The sequence below is a fragment of the Gossypium hirsutum genome, chromosome D02, assembly GCF_007990345.1.
Source record: "Gossypium hirsutum isolate 1008001.06 chromosome D02, Gossypium_hirsutum_v2.1, whole genome shotgun sequence".
Lineage (NCBI taxonomy): Eukaryota > Viridiplantae > Streptophyta > Magnoliopsida > Malvales > Malvaceae > Gossypium > Gossypium hirsutum.
In genome coordinates this window covers 17,893,918-17,915,829 of record NC_053438.1, presented here as the reverse complement: position 1 = coordinate 17,915,829, position 21,912 = coordinate 17,893,918, and the positions used below count along the sequence as shown (strand labels likewise).

Below are 21,912 nucleotides of genomic sequence, written 5' to 3'. Positions count from 1 at the left end.
ATTGATGTATTAAAATATGACATACAATATGTTATAGTAATAAGTGAATTGTTGTGTGTAAATGTATGTTCATTAATAGAATGTGGAGTTTGGAGAAAGTTACTTTGAATAGTTAATTGAAGATAGGAAAAATTGATGTATTGGATGAATGGATGGATTAAAAGGGAAATTTAGGAAAGTTGGGCAGCATCGTGGACTAGTTATCTATTGGCTCTAAGGAATGACACTATAACAACAATCTATCGACTCTATAGAGTGACACCATGATGAAATTTATTAGTTGGCCCTTCGGGGTGACACAGTGTAAACGATATATAGGTATTTCGGGGTGGCATCGTGTAAATGACACATAGGTCCTTCAAGGCAACACCATGTAAACGGTATATAGGTCCTTAGAGTTGACACCTCAAAAAAGGTTTATTGATTCTTCAGAATCAAATGTCCATGGTTAGCCGTGGCTTGATCTATTGGCAAACAAGTATAAAGTATGGCAAAAATAGAGTCTACCAGGATGTTATACAGGGAAGCCTATAACTATATATCTTGCATGGCATGTCTGAGAACCAGGTTAACATGATAATAAGAGGATTTTCCAAAATGTGAAGGTAAGTGGAATTATTATAGGCATCTTAACGCGAGTTTACACGAGAGGAAAGAACAATTACCCCAAGTATTGGTAATATGGTATCCATCATAAGAGTCAGCCAAAGTTCGATAAGTAAAATAGCGTTTGCTACAACAAAGCGAGATGATTGTGGAACTATTACTCTTAGGTATTCACGGGTAAAAAGGTTGCCAGGATAAAAGGGAAATCTGCAAAGGACTCTCTTAAGAACGAAGTCCACAGAGGACTATCTTGGGTATAAATTTTGTTGGGAAATAATGGATGAAACTAAAGTCTATCAAGACTATATAGCATGGGGAAGACCATTTGGCACTATCTAATGAGAAAAACCGAGAAGGGAAATCTAAAAAAGAGTTATGTCCGTAGGGAATTATCTATTATTGGGAGTATTTTAGTAAAACAATCTAAACTAGGAAAGTACTCCGGGACTATTTACAAGTATAAGTCCACAAAGCGCGAGGTGATCATGTATTAGCCAAGTCTCAAATTCAAGACAGCAAATGAGGTTGTCAGTAAATGGTTCTTCCTTAGAAGAAAGGTTTAAGCATATGCTAAGTCATAATAATAAAAAATTGTCGGGGTAATGTAGCAAATCTATTTTGAGTTCAATGTGGATTGAAGAGATTAGGGCAAAGATTTGTAGTTGTGGCGATATATATGTTAGTCCGCCAAAAGTATTCGTCAAAACTACTTATTCACATATATGGTACCTTAATGAGTCATGCTAGAAAGGTAAAATGGGAGCCTGAGATGGAGCTAAATAGGGGTTGTTTGAAATAGTGCGCCTATGATTAGATTAGCCAGAATATCCGTCAATGATTGGTTCAAAAAACACGTGAACGTCAGCTACGCCAAACTTACTGCAAAAGTCGCCTAAGTTTTGTCAGGGAGTTCTAAATACTATACTCTTGTTCTTATTTCTCTAAAAGTTGAGAGCCTTTGATTTTTGCTATATAGAATCCCACTAAGTTCATTTGAACTTATGTTTGTATTTCTTTGAATGTAGGACTAAGGAATGATTCAAGGGTCATGGAGGGACCAAGCCAAATACCGCCAAGTTAGGTAAATGGCGCCATAGTTGTACCATGCATATAGAAGGGCACCCCTAGAGGCCACGCCTTGAGGATTAATTTAGTGTATCTAATCTTATCGAATTTGGATTAATTTAGTGTATCTAATCATGTCTAATCCAAAGACATCATACCGATATAATTAAATCGTGTCGAATCAAATCTTGTCGTATCTAATCAAGTAGAAAGTAAAGTTTCTACTTTCGACCAGGGAGTTGTTTATAGTGTTCCTGTTTCATAAGGGCTAGAGACTGAGGTAAGAGATGTCTTCTTCCAACTGATGAACTAGTGGTTCATATAGTTATAGGAGCTACCCCTTCAGCTTCGCAATCCCAAATGCAACCTCTACCCCCAATTATGCCTCGTGTGGCTCCCCTGTCCTTAAAACTCAAATCAACTGAATGTTAATCGATCCCTAATCAATAAATTCATAAATTTAGGGTAAAAGAATTTTGAGGTAAAGAAGATGATGATCCAACAAGAGATGAATATTGGCTAGAAAACACTCTGAGAGGTTTTGGATGAATTAATGTGTTCTTTGGAAGACCATTTGACTTGTGTAGTATCTCTGCTAAAAGAAGAAGCATATCAGTGGTGGATAACCTTCACATCAGTGACACCGAGAAACTAATTGAATTGGGAATTCTTTCAAGCTAAATTTAAAAAGGAATATATTACTCGATTATATCTTGAAAAAAAAGAAACAAGAGTTTATGTAATTAAGATAACGGAATATGACTGTGCCAGAAAATGAGTGTAAATTTTTCTAACTCAACAAGTATACCCGAGAACTTGTTTACTAAGGTTGGGACGTGCATTCGTCTTGAATGAGAGCTTGTTTCAGATATGATTCTACCGAGCACTTTATGAGAAATTACCTAAGGAAATCAAATGTTATTAGTTATCAGACTTCTAAATAGATGTCAACTATAGAAAAGGGTATAAGACTCGAAATTAGTGGTAGTGCTAGTGTCAAACGAGGTAAAACCAAAGTTACATCAGTGAGATCTAAAGCTTGTGCATCTTCCAAAGCTTAGGCTAATTGGATGGAAGAAGAGACTGCTACTCCTGATGTTACTACTAGTGCATTTTCTTTATTTGATATTTTTTAATATACATTGATTGACTCTGGATGAACGCATTTATACATTTACACTGTATTAGTAGTTGAAAGAAATATGCCAGTAGAGTTGACTGAATTTGATTTTAGAGTAATAAACTGTTAGGTCAATGTGTCATTGTTAATAAAATATGTAGAGACTGTCCACTAAGAAATTTGGGGCCGTGAGTTTCTTGACAATCTAATGTTATTATCGTTTGATGGATTTGATATTTATTCGGGGTATGGATTGGTTAATATTGCATGATGTTGTAGTCAAATATAGACAGAAATGAATATTTTTGAGATGTCAAAATGATTAATTAATTAATGTTGAGGTTGACTGATTTGATTGTACTACCAATTTTATTTCAGTGATATCTGCTTGAGAATTTATCAAAAAATGTTGTGAAGTGAATCTAGTATACATTTTAGATACCAAAGTACTGGGATCAAAGATAGAAAAAATTCTAAAAGTTAACGAATTCATCGATATATTTTCTTGAAGAATTGTCAGGTTTAACACGTAAGAGAGAAGTTGATTTTGTTATTGAAGTGACGCCTAGAACTTCTTTGATTTTGATTGCACCGTATAAATGGTACAAATAGAATTGAAAGTATTGAAAGTATAGTTGCAAGAATTATTAGACAGGGGATTTATTCAACTGAGCATGTCATCTTGGACTGTGTCAATGTTATTGTGAAAAAGAAACATGAAACTATGAGATTGTGTATTAACTATAGAAAGTTGAATAGAGCCACCATAAAGAACAAGTATCTGTTACTCTCTATAAACGACTTGTTTGACTAGTTAAAGGGAGCTACCATATTTTCAAGGAATGACTCTCGACCAAGTTGTTGTTATCTCAGAGTTATGAGTTAGATGTACTGAATACTACTTTTTGGACATGATATGAACCATGCAAGTTTTTGGTAATACCATTTGAATTAACGAACGCCCAAGTGCTTTTATAAACCCAATGAACAGAATTTACTCATTCTAGCAGTAACTACACCACACAACAGGGTAGCAAAGGGCAAAACCCATAGGCAATAATTCGTATAATCGTACAACATGTCCCTCCATCACACCAAGGTCTCCGTAGAGACATATAAAACTCGATGATCTGAAACAAATGTTGGATCCCAACATAATCTATAATTATCTCTGTACAATCAATTATCCAGTACAAGCACGCATCTAACCCTATTGGAACACCAAGGCTATCATATCCTTTACTACGTTCACTCGAGCATCTTTAACAAATATGACCATTTCTTTACAATTGAGTCTATATCTCACCTTTTGTACCAAATCGCAAATAATCATACCATATGAACTTACCTGGGAAAACAAAAATAAATGATATTTTGTACCAAATCGCAAACAATCATACCTAAAGTTTTACACTTTATTCAATTTAGTCCCTAAAACCAAAATTGCCATAACTTACAATTTTGATCTTCGGTTTGAAAATTGATCTCAATTACATCCTTCTATAGCCCTCTATTATCTATTATTATAGAAATTTCATATCAATTTCACAATTTATACACATTAGTACTCATGTTCAAAAACTAACAATTAAACATTACAACTTAGTCCTTTTTCACATCTAAGGTTAAAATCTAACAATTTAACATCAATTTCTTCAAGAAATCATCAATGGAAACTTTCAGAAACTTTAATAATTTTAAAATTGGTAAATGAGCTAGCTAAATCAAGCTCTCATGACCTAAAAAACACAAAAATTATAACAAAATTACTTGAACTTACCTTTTAATCAAAGGGTCGAATGTTGAAATGCTTGAAACCCTATTTTCTTTCTTTATTTTGGTGATGGAGAAGAAAATGGATGAAAGATGGCGTTTCTTTATTTTATCTTTTATACTAAGATTAAACCTTAATTAAATTAATTACACATTAATTAATTAATATTAATCAAGATTAATAAAATTTAATGGATAACAACATCCATTTCCACTAAAAAATAGTAATTGGTTCAATTGGCATTGGTCCTTTAGTTAATGAAATATCTTTAGTGATTGGACTCTTAAAATTTAGTCCTTGTATCATAATTAACTATCAATTCAACAAAATTACTAGACCAAACTTTAATATATTTCTATACTAACCTCATAAATATTAAATATTAATATTTATGGACTCGACTTACGAAAATAGGATTCCAAAACTACCATTTCCGACACCACTGCAAATCGAACTATTACATCCATATTCTCATTTCTTTTAATAATTTCTATCTCTTACCATGTTCCATTATCATGTCATCCAATTTAGTCATTATATTTAATGATATTCACAAATAAATTTCTTTATAATTTCACTTCCAAAGTGCCGCTATCAACTTAACGTAGATCGAACAACCGTGTGCAATACCCATACCTATGGTCTTTATTATATGATTTTGAACTCCTAAGAAAATATGCAGATCATTATATTAGTATACGCTCATTGACCCCTAGGGATTTAAAGCTAGTGTTACATTCTCATAGACACCCAATGCTCTGAAGCTAGTAATATGTTCTCATAGACACCTAGTGCTATGGGGAACTTATCGAGATACGCCCACGAACACCCAGTGCTATAGGGAACTATTTGATGAATTGCACCCAGTGCTTAAGGCGTATGTTATAGATGCTTATAACATATATGCATATATCTCTCATTACACTTCCATTTCCATTTCACATCCAAGCATACATATATAAATACCATTCCAACTATATCATCAATAACACAAGCATATAACATGATTAAAGTAGCAACAATATCAATATATACACAAGCTATATCACTTAATCATTAATTACGTTAAATTAAATTAATTAAATTATACTAGCACAAACTGGTTTGTTACTCGTCTTCCGTATACACCTTTCCTTTGATGTTCTAGTCTCGTATTTAGCCTCATTCAATTAACCAAGTATGGAAACATTGTTAGATTCTTATCTAAATTCAAATTAAACTCATTATGCATATTTTTCAATTTGGTCTCTTATTTCACTAATATATGAGATTCTCGTATTTTACAATTTACTCAATCGAATCTAAATCCAACTTTGTATTTGTACTCTAGGAACCATAAGCTATCATTATATATCAATCTTTCCCAAATTTTTTATTTCTTACATATAGGTCCCTAATAGCCCAAAAATGATTTCCTGACACTTAATCAAACTTGCATCTACATTAACTTTGTTATTCAACTCAATTTCAGCATCATCGTAACTTAAATACAATAATTACACATGAAACCAAACTTTCTCACTGAGGTTTCTAAATTTCCATCCATTACTAATTGATCAAATCCTTAACAATTGATAATCTAACAATTTTTGGGTTAGAATTATCTAACATCTTAGTATGATAACCTAACAAAAATGGAAGAAGAAATCACTTTTCACTTTGGTAATTATTGGACAATCATTGAGAAAGTACACCAAGATTTTCTTTTCTTTTTCCATTTTGGTTCAGTAGACAAGAGAAAAAGATGATGATAAGTTTTTTTCTTCTCTCACACTAATATATATACACTAATTAAACTAATTAACTAATATTAATAAAATAAATTGACGGCTAGTAATGATCCGATTTCTAGTGGAGTTAGAAAATGTGGTTTCAAAACCTTATTTCCATAAACTGGGTTTGTACATATTCAATAGGGATATTTATGGAGTTAGTATATAGATATATTGAAATCCGATTAAGTAATTTAGCCAAAAATGTGGTTAATTAAGGCCAAAGACTAAATTGTAAAAGTTTAATAGCTATAGAGGTTAATAAACCAAATTAAAATGGATTTTAGTGGATGATGACCTTTAACGTCATTAGTTTAATTATAGCATGATTAGTGTTAATTAAACATGAATTAATTTAACTAATTAAGATTAATTAACAATTAAACCAACTATATAAGCAAAATTTAGAGAAAAAATATGATAAAAATCATCATCGTCAACCTTCATCTACCGTCCTCTATAGAAGAAAGAAAGAAAAAAAAGCTTTTGAAACCCTATGTTGATTCGACTATAATTTCAAGTAAGTCCCTAGCCATTTTTCTTTTATTTTTATGGAAATTGAATCATGGGAGCTTAATTTAGTTTAGCCCATGTATCAATTTTTTAATTGGTGAAATTTTGATAAGTTACCATTGTTGAGAAATTGAAGAATTAGGCTTGAAATTGATAGAAATTTAAGCTTAGATTATGAAAAGGACTAAATTGTAAAGCTTAACAAGCATGATTATTAGCTTTGTTACATTAGGGAAAAATTGAATAAAATGAAAATTTTTTATGAAATTGTACTAGGAATATTAAGTGTAGGGTCCCTGATGAGTAGATGTGAAATCAGATTTTAATCTGAAACTTTTTACCTAAAGTTATGCTTGTCCCAGGTTTAGGGACTAATTTGAATAAATTATAAAATATGCTTAACTTTATGTTTGAATGTGAATTTATGGAAATTGATACTACTTATTTTGTTCTATTATCATTCGTACCTAACGTCGATGCGGAACCATTGAGAGGGAAAGGAAAAGCAAAAGTTGTCGACGAGTGACGTGAAATCTCGATTTATACTTTTATGATTTGAGATTGTTCAATTTGCTTACATATACATGTTAATTAAATGGTTTGATACCAATGTGAGTACATGGTGATAGTATGAATTTGTTTAGTTGAGTTTGATATCGAATACTGAGATAGATGACTAAAATGAATAAAATAGAAAATGACATGAATTATTTATTTGGAATATTATATGTGATATGAAATTTGGATAGAAATATGGGAAGATGAGACCTAAAGGATATCCCTAGTTAAGAGTAGTAAATTACTCAATTAGTGGTAGTTATTGGCTTGCAACATTGAAACTAGGAATTCACACTACTAATTTGGAAGTCTGATAGTTTAAGCTAGGTTTAGTTTAATCTAATTAGGTTTATTATTATATTAATTTGAAATTTTCACTACTCATTCATGACTCAATTAGATTAGTAATTATTTTTAAATAATTAATTTAATAATAATCTCCAATAAAGCAATCCCTTGGGTACGATCCTCGGAATAGTTATTTGAGCTAAACATATATCATATATATTTGAGAATCTGTAACAAATGTTAGACCTTGGTAACATTTGTTACCAATCCCGTACAAGCGCACACAAGAACCTATTGGCATGCTAATCGTATCCTAGCCTTTACTAAGTTCACCACGGGCATCTATTACATATATAAACGTCACTTTTCAATTTAGTTCAATTCTCACCCTTTATACAAATTCACGACCAATTCATTCACAATCAAACATATATATAAATCAAATACATAATAATCTATGTAAATCAATACCATATGAACTTACCGGATCAAAACACGAAACAAGTTGATTCTTTAAAGAATAATCAATAATTTTGGCTTTTTCGCGATTACCCCTTATTTGATTAGTTCTTGATCTAAACAATTATTACATACAATCCATCAATATAAAACATTTATACATTATGCCTGACATATATGAACCTATATAGTCTCATTTTTTGGTACCTATAAAATTTTACATTTTATTCAATTTAGTCATTGAATTCGAAATAACCATATCTTTCAATTTTGGCCTTAATTTAATAAATGAATTAAATTAAATTCATTAGGGACCCTCCACTTTCTATTTATACTAAGTTTCACAATAATTTTACATTTTATGTACTTTCTTCACTATGTACAAAACTAATAATTGAACTTTACAAACTAGTCATTTTCATAGTCTAAGTTTAAAAATTTATCCATTTAACACCAAATTCTTCAAGAAATCAACAATGAAAACTTCCAAAAACTTTAATATTTTTACAAATTGGCACATGAGATAGCTAAATCAAGCTCTCATGACCTCAAAAACATAAAAATTACAAGAAAATGACTTGAAAATGCTTACCAATTAAAGACCGAATGTTAAGAGCTTCCTACTTTTTTCTTTCTTTCAATTTCTAACAAGAAGAAGATGAGGGAAGAAAAATGACATCTTTTTGCATTAAAAAAACTTATATAGTAAGATTAGTTCTTAATTAGTTTTGTTAAATTAACTTAAGCATACTTAATTAACTCTGTAACACCCCTAACCCTTATTAGTCGCCAAAATAGGGTTACGGAGCATTACCGTAAAAACATAACTTAAAAAAATAAATCCCATACATTAACATAAACATAGCATAAATCATTCATTTACATGCACATTGCCCCTTAATTGAGCCGTCGAGGCCTTAAAAACAATTTAGAAACAATTCGGGGCTAAATTGGAAATATTAGGAACATTTAGGAAAAAGTTAGAAAAACTGAACTGAAGGGGTCACAGGGCTGAGACACATACCCGTCTCTCAGCCTGTGTAACTTTCGAAATATTGACACACGGCCGTGTCCCAGCCCTTGTTCTCACTCATGTAACTCTCTAAGTTGGGTCACATGGCCAAGCCACACGCCCGTGTGTCAGGTCATGTAACTCTCGAAATGGCTCCACACGTCCGTGTCCTAGGCCATGTGCTAGTCCATGTAATGTGCTAGTCCATGTAACAACATGACTTGCATGCACTAAAACCTACAGGAGACACACGGCCGTGTGTCAGACACGACTAAGTTACATGCCCTTGTGGACATGAAATTGGCCAAAATTAAGCTATTTCCATCACCAAATCAAGTATGTACCTAAAACCATTTTGTGCATATGAACAAAGCATCAAAACCTTGCCAAAACATGCATGAAATGACCAATTTGAAAAGACCAAATCCATTCAACCAATATGCCATACATGGCACCTCAAATGCAAATATACAAATTTACCTAAACATATACATATACTTGACCACATTTCATTCATAACCATTCAGCTCATTTCCATCTCAAAGCATATCATAACTTGACCTATATCGCTTCAACATAAACTTGCCATTTGAGCCAAACAATTCATGCAACATATGCACCTATTTGACACAATTTAACCATCATCAAAATGGTAGCAAAACAACCAACTCATACATACCAAAATCAACATCTAAGCATTCAACTAAACATTAAACACAAGTCCACCTATACATGCCATTATAACATTAGCCAAAACATCAAAAACTACCGATATAAATGCTGGATAGTTTGATAGATCTCTGATGAGCTTCCAAACTGATCGAGCTTCTGATTATCTATAAAACATGGAAAAGAAAACTATGGAAGCACATAATGCTTAATAAGTTTGTAAAACATGAAACATAACTCACCATTTCATTATTTAACAATAAGATTAAGCATAGTATAATCCAACCATAAGCTTGGCACAAGCCAAAGCATCATCAATAGCACATGTTAGATCATTCAAATATAATTCACTTGAATTAACATTAGGTAAGCTATTTGTACATGAACATGCTTCCTTTGAATGCATCATTTTCATAATCATAACATACTTTCATTGAAACTTTCCATTTCAATCATTTTCATAATTTCATGATATAATTCATTTTAACACTTATCGTTCCTTTCCTTTTCATGCCCATTGAATCATTTCAAATAACATTGGATACGCGGGAAACCTCACACAAAGTATGCTAAACATATAACCATAACCTTTCCTTTTCAGTTACATTGTTGCTCACACGAACTATGAAATGGGCCTGCTCACACGAGTTATGGGTCGAAATGTAAGCTACATGATGCTGCTAACACGAGTTGTGGAGTATCTGCAACAAATGCAGGACCTCAGCCATTTGTAGGACATTCAAGACCAACCCCCGAAATAGGAAAGCCCTAATGACATGCCATTTGTATCCTATGAATTCCTAAGGTTCAAACGGGGCTCGATAATCATCGTGACATTGTTGGATATACATCATAAGGTTACATGGAAAATAATACATTTCCATATAAATCATTTTAAGATTAAAATGATATTTAATCATACGAACTTACCTCAACAAACAAGGCGTAAAAACATAGTCGATCAATCCGAGGCTTTCACTTTCCCCCGATCTAAATCCGTACGAGGTCAATCTTGAACTAAAGAGATAAACTCAATCCATTTAATACTTATATTATTCAATTCAGTCCAGATTTCATATTTTTACAAAAATACAATTTTACCCCTAACATTTTATATTTTTACAATTTAGTCCTTAAGCTCATACATTGAAATCTAAGCATTTTCATCCTCATTTCATGCTAGTCAAATACATTAGGGGCCTATATCAACCCATACAAATCATTATTTAACAAATTTACCATAAATTTTTACTACTTTTACAAATATGTCCCTAAATGGCAATTTCATCAAAAATCCCTTTACAAAACTTGTTTATTTATCTTCAAGGACTCATAATCTTTCATAAAACAACAAGAATCATGCAAAAACATTCATGGCAAAACCCTATATCTTTAACAGCTTTGAAAATTAATCCTCGGGCTAGCTAGATTAAGCTACAACGATCCCAAAAACATAAAAATCATTAAAAACGAGACAAAATTGCATACCATGCAAGTGGGATTAAGTTTGGCCGAACTCTAGAATTCTCCCATGGTGAAATTGGGTAAAGAAAATGATATGAAGATGATATCTCTTTCTCTTTCTTTTGTTTTTATGATATATTTACTATTTTACCAATTTACCCTTTAAAAACATTAATAATTTTAGTAAAACCATATCCATAAATGTTCACTATCACTTTAATTGGTCTAATTATGATCCAAGTCCTTTATTTTCAAGTCTTATAGCTATTTGACACCTTTAACTAATATAACTCTACTTTTGTACTTTTTACGATTTAGTCCTTTTCACTTAAGTAAACATGCAAACATCAAATTTTCTTAACAAAATTTTAATACGACCCTACTAACATTCCATAGACATTAAAATAATAATGAAATAATAATTTACTTATTGGATTTGTGGTCCCAAAAGTACTGTCCTAATTTTAATAAAACTGAGGTGTTACAAACTTAATCCATCATTAACACTATATAAGTGGAATATTCCGTCATCAAGCACTAATTAATAATAAAAATGGTTGAATTACTATTTTTAACCTTTGGCTAATTGCAATTTAAGTCCCTAAGTCTTTGGCCAATTAAAAGCCTATAAAGATTGAACTTAGTCCCTGTACCCCAATTAAGCAATTAAGTGGAAAAATTGATGGACCAAAAATTAATATTCTTTTATACCAACTCTGTAAATAATCATATTTAATATTTATGGACCCATTTGATGAAAATGGGGTTCTAAAACTGTCTTTTCTGGCACTACTGAAAATCAAGCTGTTACAACTTGGCTTAAGTCTCGAGACAAAGGCCACTTTGTCTCGAGACAAGGGCACATCAAAAATAAATTTATTTTTCCCTATTCCAAGTCTTGAGATAAGGATTCCATGTCTCGATACATCCAAACACTGAAGCTAAAATAACAAAACAAGGGAGGCTTGTCTTGGGACCTAAGGTGCCTTGTCCAGAGACATGAATTTCAATATCTCGAGACATGATAATGTCGAATTAGAATTTATAAAATATAATGTAGCCTAACTCGAGACATAAAGACCTCCGTCTTGAGACATCATGCTAAAATTTGATAAATATAGTTTGTTTTGGGATCCTAACTCGGCTTTTGATATTACTTAAACATGTAACCCTATTTATTGAATCATTTAACATTGAATCATCATGTTTATGCTAATAATTGTGATTTTATGGTGATTATTATGAATTAATGTCAAATATTTCAACTAAATTATTTGAAATAGTCTGAGTTCCTTTAGCAACGTAATGTGACATCATGCATTTAGATCTAGCGACTGGATCATGTTTATGCTAATAATGGTGATTGTATAGTAATTCCTCTATTGCATCCACTTGGCGACAATGATAGAAATTCTCTCTAAACTATTCAAGGAGTTCTTTTTTTATATTCATTTCTATGTACTAGACTTAGAAAATTGATGTAGAAGAAAATATTATATATATCACTTTTTTTTATTTCACAACTCTTTGAATGAGTATTAATCACATTGACAGGTTTTAAGAATTGCCATTAAAAATGTGATATCCTCTCTTTAAAATCATGATACAAGTTTTTAATGGGTATAACCTTAACTTGAATCTATTAAATACACTATTAAATAAATTTAGTAAAACATGTTTTCCTTATTAAAATATAAGAACCACATTTCGCATTATTTTAATTAGACCCTTTATTTATGTGTGTCAATCATGCACACTTATTATGTGTAAATTTTAACTCTGTTATAAATTTTAACTCTGTCAAATTAAATTAATTGTAGAAATGTTCTTACAATTAATTTAACTTGTGTGGAAAGTTGAATATAATCTCATCATTCTTTATATTTCACTCATTCCAACCATACGGTTCAATCGTGTAAGATCCTGTAAAATTGACACTCATATTTAAAGCACTTCTAATATTCTAATATTACAAATAGTGAATGACATCTAGCAATGCATCGCTGCTACACAAGTTGTAGGAAGTCGTGATCAGACATAACCTTTTTAAAATGATGGATCGTGTGGTATATCCTTTTTTTGGAATATCTATATTGAATACAATTCAAGGAATTTGTATAGTCAAAACTTTTATTTTTTGAATCTTGTGTAGACTAAGATAAATAAGTAAGTCTAATATATCATATCAACTCATTTAAGCATGACTATGCATTTCTAGTCTCACTCAATCAAAGTTCTCGAGATATTGCTCCCATTATTTAGTAGGGACACATATTGCCATGATTATTCATATCCCATTACATAATTTTTGGTATACCTAACAATAGTTTTTATAGTAAAACCTTTATGAAAAAGTTGACTGTGTCAAAGTGTAACACCCCTACCCGACCCAATCACTAGATCCAGTTGTAGGTGTCACAACCGAACTGATTTATCGTTCATACTCAAATTTCACAATATTTAAACATATTATATTGCCTATTACATGATCTTACAACCAAGTTTAAATTTAAAACAAGTTTACATTCCAAACTATAGACCTTGAGGAATATAAATAAATACATCGTAATCGCCCCCTTGGCGGAGTTCCTAAAGGTGACCCCTATCCTGTGTGTATGACCCTTCTTTAATGTCCATTGTATCATCATTATTTGGCTTGGTCCTACCTCGAGTTACTTGCTTCATGCACCCTGCATCCATAAGTCAACCATTTATAAGTTTGAATGAACTTAGTGAGTTTTTTTATTCACATACAATTCCCACTTTACCGAGGTTCAAATAAAAAAATGATAATAATAAACATGACAGCTCCTTGTTCATTTGGATCATTTCTCTTAAGCCTTGAGAAGGGACTTCATCCCAAATCGGCTCCTATCCATGGGCGGATAGATCCTTGAGCGATTCCTTCCAGACCATTCTACCAGCCTTCGATCAACCACGACGGTTCCTCCTATCCTCTCACTATCCCTGCGAATTCTTTTCCTACCTCTTACTTATACCCAAGTGGTTCTCATCCACTCACCATCATGCCTCAACAACACGACCTTCTAGCTTACCCTCCTAATGGTCTTAGGTGAGTATTCTCCATATAATTAGTCTGTGGTGGACTCTTTCCTTATTTAATCTTGTTTTACTTGCTTATCTTTCACCAGTCGGTATAACTGATAGGGTCCTACGCCATCCTGGTGGACTAAATGTTGATTAGTTTAAATAGTGGTCGAATTACCTCCTCGTAATCTACCTTGATTGCATTAGTCTTAAGCATAACACCTCCTACTATTATGGACCACTAAGGCCTGAAATACTCAGTTACTACCGCTGAGGGACCATCTGGTTAACAAGTTCTCTTTCCTACCCTCTAGTTCTCATGGAACTAGCCATTTGACTAATACCCTTACACTAGTTCTTCCCCCTTAGAAAGGAATGGTCTTGGCAGGCATATCTGTTGCTTGTTATACCATTCTTTGTTAATGGGTTCTCTCTAATCCCTATTTGTCCTTGTAACTAGTTGTATACCTTTAATCCAATCCTTAGCTACAAGGTTTTCTCTAAGCGCCCTCTAGCAGTTAATAATGGCAAATTCGTATTTATGATCCTTGGTTAAACCATCTTCTATTTTTCATTACACCAGACATGTAACAGCCCGATTTTGGTTCCAGACAGAACAGTGGTTTCGAGACCACAAATCTGACGAGGAAAATTATTTTAATATTATTTTTGGTATTTACAACATGTGATTGTATATGTGTGAAAGTTGCGAAAAGAAATTTTATTGTTTGAATGCTTAATTCAGAAAAAGGACTAAATCGCTTAAAGCGTAAAAGTTGAGTTCTAATAGCTAAAGGTATTAAATAGTAATAAAAATTTAAAGTAGAGGTCCTTATATGGCACTTAGACCATTAATATGTTAGTGGATGATAATGGCTTGGCACTTGTGTAAATTTTAATGTTTTTAAAGGTTAAATTAGTAAATAGGTAAATAATGATAAATTAAGTAAAATAAAAGATGGTTGTCATCTTTTTCCCTCATCCACCACCGAAATTAGACCTAGGAAACTCCATGGAAGGAGCTTGAACATTCGGTCATCTCTCTCCCTTGCATGTAAGTGCAATTTTGCTTGGTTTTTAATAATTTCTATGTTTTTGTGATCGTTGCAACTAGTACTAGCTAGCCCATGTCTTCGATTTCAAAACTGTTAAAGATTTTGATAGTTGCCATTGATGAGCTTAAGGGTTCTTTGATGTTAGATTTTCATATTTTATAAAGTGATTTTTTATGAAAATGTCAAATAGGGATTAAATTGTAAAATATGCAAATTGAGTGGTTGAAATGTGAAATAATGAAATTTTTAGGCTTCTAGGGTCACTATAGTAATTCGGCTAAGCTTGGGTTATATTGAATTGTGTGAATTTTTTGTATTTCTGAAATACGAACTAAATTGAATAAATGTGAAACTTTAGGGGCTAAAGTGCAAAAATATCCAAATATGTTTTTTTGGATGAAATTGAATGAATAGGTGATTAAATGAGTTAAATTTGAAATCATATAGATCAAGAAAGAAAGAAATCGGATTTAAATTAGGGGAAATTAAAAATTGACAAGTAGTTGATCCGATCCGTTCGTTTCCGTACGAGGTAAGTTTATAAGTAAATAAATGTTTTTAAATTTAAATGTATATGTTTTATACATTGCTGAATTGATTTGTATGTAGATATATATTGCCGAATTTGATTCATACATGGATATATATTGCCGAATTGATTTGAGTATTGGATGACTGGTTTCGTGCATGAATTGATTTAATTATGAAGTCGAAAGCTCCGAATGAACCTTAGTAAATGTATTGGATATTGATGTCATGATATTTGGACTTTCGAGGTGAGATTTCGTGTAAAACCATAGCTGGGCTATTGCCATCGGTTTGAGATTTCGTGTAAAACCATAGCTGGGCTATTGGCATCAATTTAAGATTTCATGTAAGACCATAGCTGGGCTATTGGCATCTGTACGAGATTTCCATGCAAGACCATGTCTGGGACATGGCATTGGTACGATACATTATGAACGAGTTTTCCCAAGTGCCTTTAGTGTTCCAAGTGGTTCAACGGGTAATCCAAAGATTATGTCAAAGAAAAGACATGGTATGATCATGTTGAAAGGATACATGTATGTACGAAAAATTCATGAGTAATGAACTCGATGTATATTGGACATTTTGGCAAGAATGTAAATAAGTAAATCATAATTATGAGAATGATCTTGTGATGACCTTGTGATTTTAAGTCTTTACTTATGAGGTATAAATATGTGGTAAATTTGATTGATGAATGTGTGAGGCTTTCAGGCCAAATTAAATTGAGACATGATATGTTTAAGCCTTTGTTGTTGATGTATAGGTGAAATTGGCCAATGAATGGCATGTGAATATATGATAATGATTAGCTATTGGAATGGCTAGTTATGGATATGCGTTGGGGTTATGTGTGTCGAAATAAATGTTAATACAAAGAAATCAAGAAAGAGTAAAATTTGCAATAAAACAGTTTTGGACAACAGTAGTTGTATAACTTTGAAAAATCACCAAAATTTGTGGAAATCACATTAGAGGTTGAATAAGAGGTGAAATTAAAGCTTATTCAGTCTAGCTTCACATAGAAGAAACGGTGTAAGCAAAAGAATCTCATATTATGAGATATTGAAATTTTTGTGAGATAAGTTCAGAATGATTTTGGAATCCCCTATTTTGAATTTGGAGAATCATTAAAAATTGTGTAAAAATAATTATGGGTTATAATTTATATGATTAAAATTCTTAATGAGTCCACTTTCAATAGAAACTAACAGAAGCATCATCTGAATTCTGTACTAAGAGATAATTAATTTTTAGAGAAGAAAGGTCAGAACTATCAGATAGCAGAACATGGACGACTTTGAAGAATTAACTGTACTTACTGACTGAACCAAAAATTCTAAAAATTTTATGGTAAGAAGATATGTGAGTATAGTTTTGGTAAAATCAAGCAGATCTTTAATTGGAGTTTCATAGCGCAATATATAAATAATTTAGTGACTATGACTCGAGTAGACAACTTGATGTGAACATGAGTAAATAGTAGAAATATGTGCAATTATGATTGTATTATCTTGAGAACATATTTGTGAGGATTGGTAAAAGCATGTTAACAAGTTGTTTATTATTTACATACCAACTTGCTAAGCTATATAGCTTACCCCCTTTCTTTCTTTCTCCTATAGTGTCACAGATACTAGCTCGGGTTGGAGATCATTGGAGATTGTATCACACTATCAAGCTATTGATCGGTATCAACGTATTCAAGCATTTTAAGTTTATGGCATGTATAGGGACTCAGTAATTTTGTGTATGAGTTATTATGTTTTGGCCAAATGTTTTGGCTTGTAATGGTTAAAGGTTTGATTTATGTGTAGCCACGTAACTTGGCTTATATTGGCTAATTGGTTGTAAGCATATATATATATTAATTATATGTCAAAGTCTTGTGATGTGAGTTGTGTCTGCATGATACATGATGAGTTGTGAGACCCTTATTTGTTGATGATGTCATAAGCAGAGAGTTACACGAGCTGAGGACACGCGTGTCTCGAGCCACATGTACGTGTGACCCTCCAAAATATGAAAATTTTCTTAGTGTTCCAAAGTTTCCATGTTTAAGGCCTCGTAGGCCCTTATAAGGGACAGTATGCATGTATATAAATAGTTTTAAATTGAATGAAATTTTATGGCCAAGTTTTGTATGGTTGCTTGTGTTTAAAACTGGTAATGCCTCGTATACTGTCCTGGCGTTGGACACGGGTAAGGGGTGTTACAAGACACTACTAGTATGTTATTTCCCATGACTCTCTCTCTGGATGGGTTACCACCCATATGCCCTATTGGCTTATTGATAGGCCATAAAAGTAACATGTTTTTCATCCCATTTTGATGTATTTTTGGATGATTTATCATATAAATTACTGAATATGATGCTCCTAATCCTTTAAATCCATGTTTCTATGCTTAGGTAAGCACAGGGAAGTGAAAGAAGCGAAAAACAGACCAAAATCAGACAAAAAAAAGTTGTTTTCAAGATCCACATGGCTTGGGCATCTCCACACGAGCTGGGCACACGCCCGTGTGAGCCCCACAGGCTGGCGACACGCCCATGTGCCAGCCTCTATCGATTTCACACCCTACTTCTCTTTTACGCAGAAAAACCCAATTTTTAGGGTTTCTGAGCATTCTAAAGTTTATAAATACATATTAGAACATGGCCTAAGGGTGCACAAAGAGAAGCACGAAGAAAAGACTCGAAGAAAGCCACCAGATTCAACTCAGAAGCGGATCTCCTTCAATACTAAAGATCTCTATTCAATTTCCTTAGAAGTTTTATTGGGTTTCTTTATGTCTTGTTGTTATCCTAACTTTGAGATGGTTTTATTCCAGATATGAACTAAAGTCCCTAGATACCTAAGATGAATCTTATTATTTAATTTCTGAATTACATGATAAATACTTGACTCTTGTTCTCAATTTGAATGTTTATTTCATGTTTTAATTTTTTTAGGATATTAATGCAAGTTTAATGTGTTTATTTCAGTGGAGCAAAAGTCTCTATGTAAGAGTAGATCTAGCATAATTGAGTGGAGTTTTATGCAATCCTAGAAATAGGATGACATAAATCTACCGGATTAGAGTCAAATCTAATAGGGGAATCCATAGATTGAATTAATGCGACAATAGGAGTTTTAATTAGAAAGAGATTTCAATTAATCAACCTAGAGTCAGTTGTTTTTACTCTCGAAAGAGATATTAACATAATTTAGGGATTTCTACGGATCAAGACACAAGTGAATAGATCATTTAATTCAGATTCAGAATAATAGGTAGAGTTTAGGTGGATTCCTTCTTGGGTATTGTCTATCTCATTGGTTTTATTCCATTATTTTCCTAATTCACTCTCTGTTGCATTCTTAGTAATTAGTTTAGTTAATTTTAAATTAAAAACAATTCCTTCAATTTATTGGCTAAATAATAGAATAATAGTAATTACTAGTACTTTTAGTCCTCATGGATACGATATTCCCTACTTACCATAGCTATACTATTGTTTGATAGGTGCGCTTGCCTTTGTCATAATTATAGCTAGTTTAGTGACCATCAAGTTTTTTGCGCCGTTGCTAGGGACTAAATATTTGGAACACTTGAGTTTTATTAATTTAGCCATATATTTTTACTGAATTTTTTTTAAGTTTAATTTTTGTTTTCTAATTTTTCTTTTATTTGCTTCTCTGACAGGTTCCTTTAGTTTATGACTAGAAGAAATCCATCGGGACCATTACTTTTTGATAGTGAAATTGAAAGTATAGCTCGCAGAAATCGTAAAGAGGCAAGGCAGAGTCGACACAATATAGTAGACGAGCAAGGGGACGTTGTTGTTATTACTGAGGAGATGGGTGATAATCGGAATAATCAGCTACCTCCTGTAGTTGATGCAAATCCAGATCCTGCCTCTCGTACTATGTACAATTATGCCAAGCCCACTCTAACTGAGGCTGAATCTAGTATTGTGAGATCCACCATTGCTGCGAATAATTTTGAACTGAAGTCGAACACTATTCAGATGATATATCAATTTGTTCAGTTTAATGGTTTGCAAGACGAGGATCCAAATACTCATTTGGCTAACTTTCTGGAAGTCTGTTATACTTTCAAGATAAATGGTGTTTCTGATGATGCCATTCGCCTACGGTTGTTTCCCTTCTCGTTGAAGAATAAAGCTAGATAGTGGTTGAACTCCTTACCACGAGGTTCTATCACTATATGGGATCAAATGACCAAGAAATTTTTACTGAAGTACTTCCCACCGGCTAAGACAGCTATGCTAAGGAATGATATCTTTTTCTTCATTCAGATCGATTTAGAGACCCTATATGATGCATGGGAGAGGTATAAGGATTTATTGAGAAGGTGCCCTTACCATGGGTTACCTTTATGACTACAGGTTCAAACCTTCTACAAAGTCGATTGATGTAGTAACCGGTGGTACATTGAATACTAAAACACCCGAAGTGACTTATGAGTTTATAGAAGAGATGACATTGAACAATTATCAGTGGCAAGTCATGAGGACAAAGTCGATGAAAGCAGTTGGTGTTTTCAATTTAGATGCAATCACCATGTTATCGAATCAGGTAGAATTGTTAAATAAGAAAATTGAAGGTTTATGTGTTTCTACGCAGGTACAATCAGTGATGTAATGCAACATGAATGGAGGAGGAATGAACAATCTAGATTATTTACCCTACGATCCTAGCACAGAGAACGAACAAATCAATTATATGAGTAATAATCCTAGGCCTCAAAATAATCCTTACAGTAACACTTATAATGCAAGTTGGAGGAATCATCCCAATTTCTATTGGGGTGGTCAAGGAAATCAGAGAGCACAACCTCCCCTAGGTTTTCAACAACCACCTTACCAGCAAGAAGAAAAGCTAAATCTTAAAGAGATGTTAACGAAGTTTATTTCGATGTTGGAAACCCATTTTTAGAACACTGAAGCAATGCTTAAAAACCAGCAAGCATCAATTCAAGGGCGCGAGAACCAAATAGGTCAGCTTGCAAGCTAATCTTAGAAAGACCACAAGGTAGCTTGCCTAGCAATACAGAAACTAACTTGAGGGAGCAGCTTCATACAATTACTGTTCGAGATGAAGAAGGGTTAGTTGAATCTGAATCAAAATCGAGGTAAGAAAGTGTGGTAAGTAAAGGTAAGGTTGAGGTAAGCTAGAATGAACAAAAACTGATTGGTAAGGAATATAAACCTCGAGTGCCATATCCTAACATGACGAAGAAAGACTACACGAATGAACAATTTGGTAAATTCTTTAAACTTCTAAAAAAAATCCATATTAACTTACCGTTTATTAAAGCACGTTTGCATATGCCCAATTCCGTTAAATTTTAAAAGGAGCTTTTGGCGAACAAGAGGAAGTTAGATGACTCTTCGTATGTGGAGCTAAATACAGTTTGCTCAGCCATTTTGCAAAATTCAGTACCCAACAAATTGAAAGATCCAAGGAGTTTTACTATTCCTTGTTTAATTAGTAGTTTGAATATTAATAATGCTTTGGCTTATTTAGGGGCAAGTATTAATGTCATGCCCTATAAAATTTTTAAACAATTACGTCTTGGGAAACCCAAACAAAATAGGATGAGTATTCAATTAGCAGATAATACCATTAGATTTCCTAGGGGTATTATTGAAGATGTTCTTGTAAAAATTGATAAATTCATACTCCCAATTGATTTTTTGTTTTAGATATGGATACGGGTAATGAAGTACCTTTAATTTCAGGAAGACCCTTTTTAGCATCTACTAGAACTATTATTGATGTTGGTATAGATGAATTAGCACTTCGTGTAGGTGACAAAACGATTACTCTCCAAGCTCATGATTATGCTAAGACATCTAATGATCGAGATGATTTTACAAGTTCTGTTAATATCAGTAACCATGTGGCTCAAACTTCTTTATAGGAAACCCCTCAAAAAAATGTGATAGAGCCAGTTCCAATCCATGCGACAGAAAT

General features: G+C 32.7%; 1 non-coding gene across 1 annotated transcript; it reads right to left on the bottom strand.

Annotated features, from left to right (window-relative positions):
- Nucleotides 1-20,198: 20,198 nt before the first annotated feature.
- On the bottom strand, nucleotides 20,199-20,305 carry LOC121214930 (small nucleolar RNA R71). The gene has a single exon (XR_005910667.1). It is a non-coding gene; the product is annotated as a small nucleolar RNA R71 (small nucleolar RNA).
- Between the last annotated feature and the right edge of the window lie 1,607 nt (nucleotides 20,306-21,912).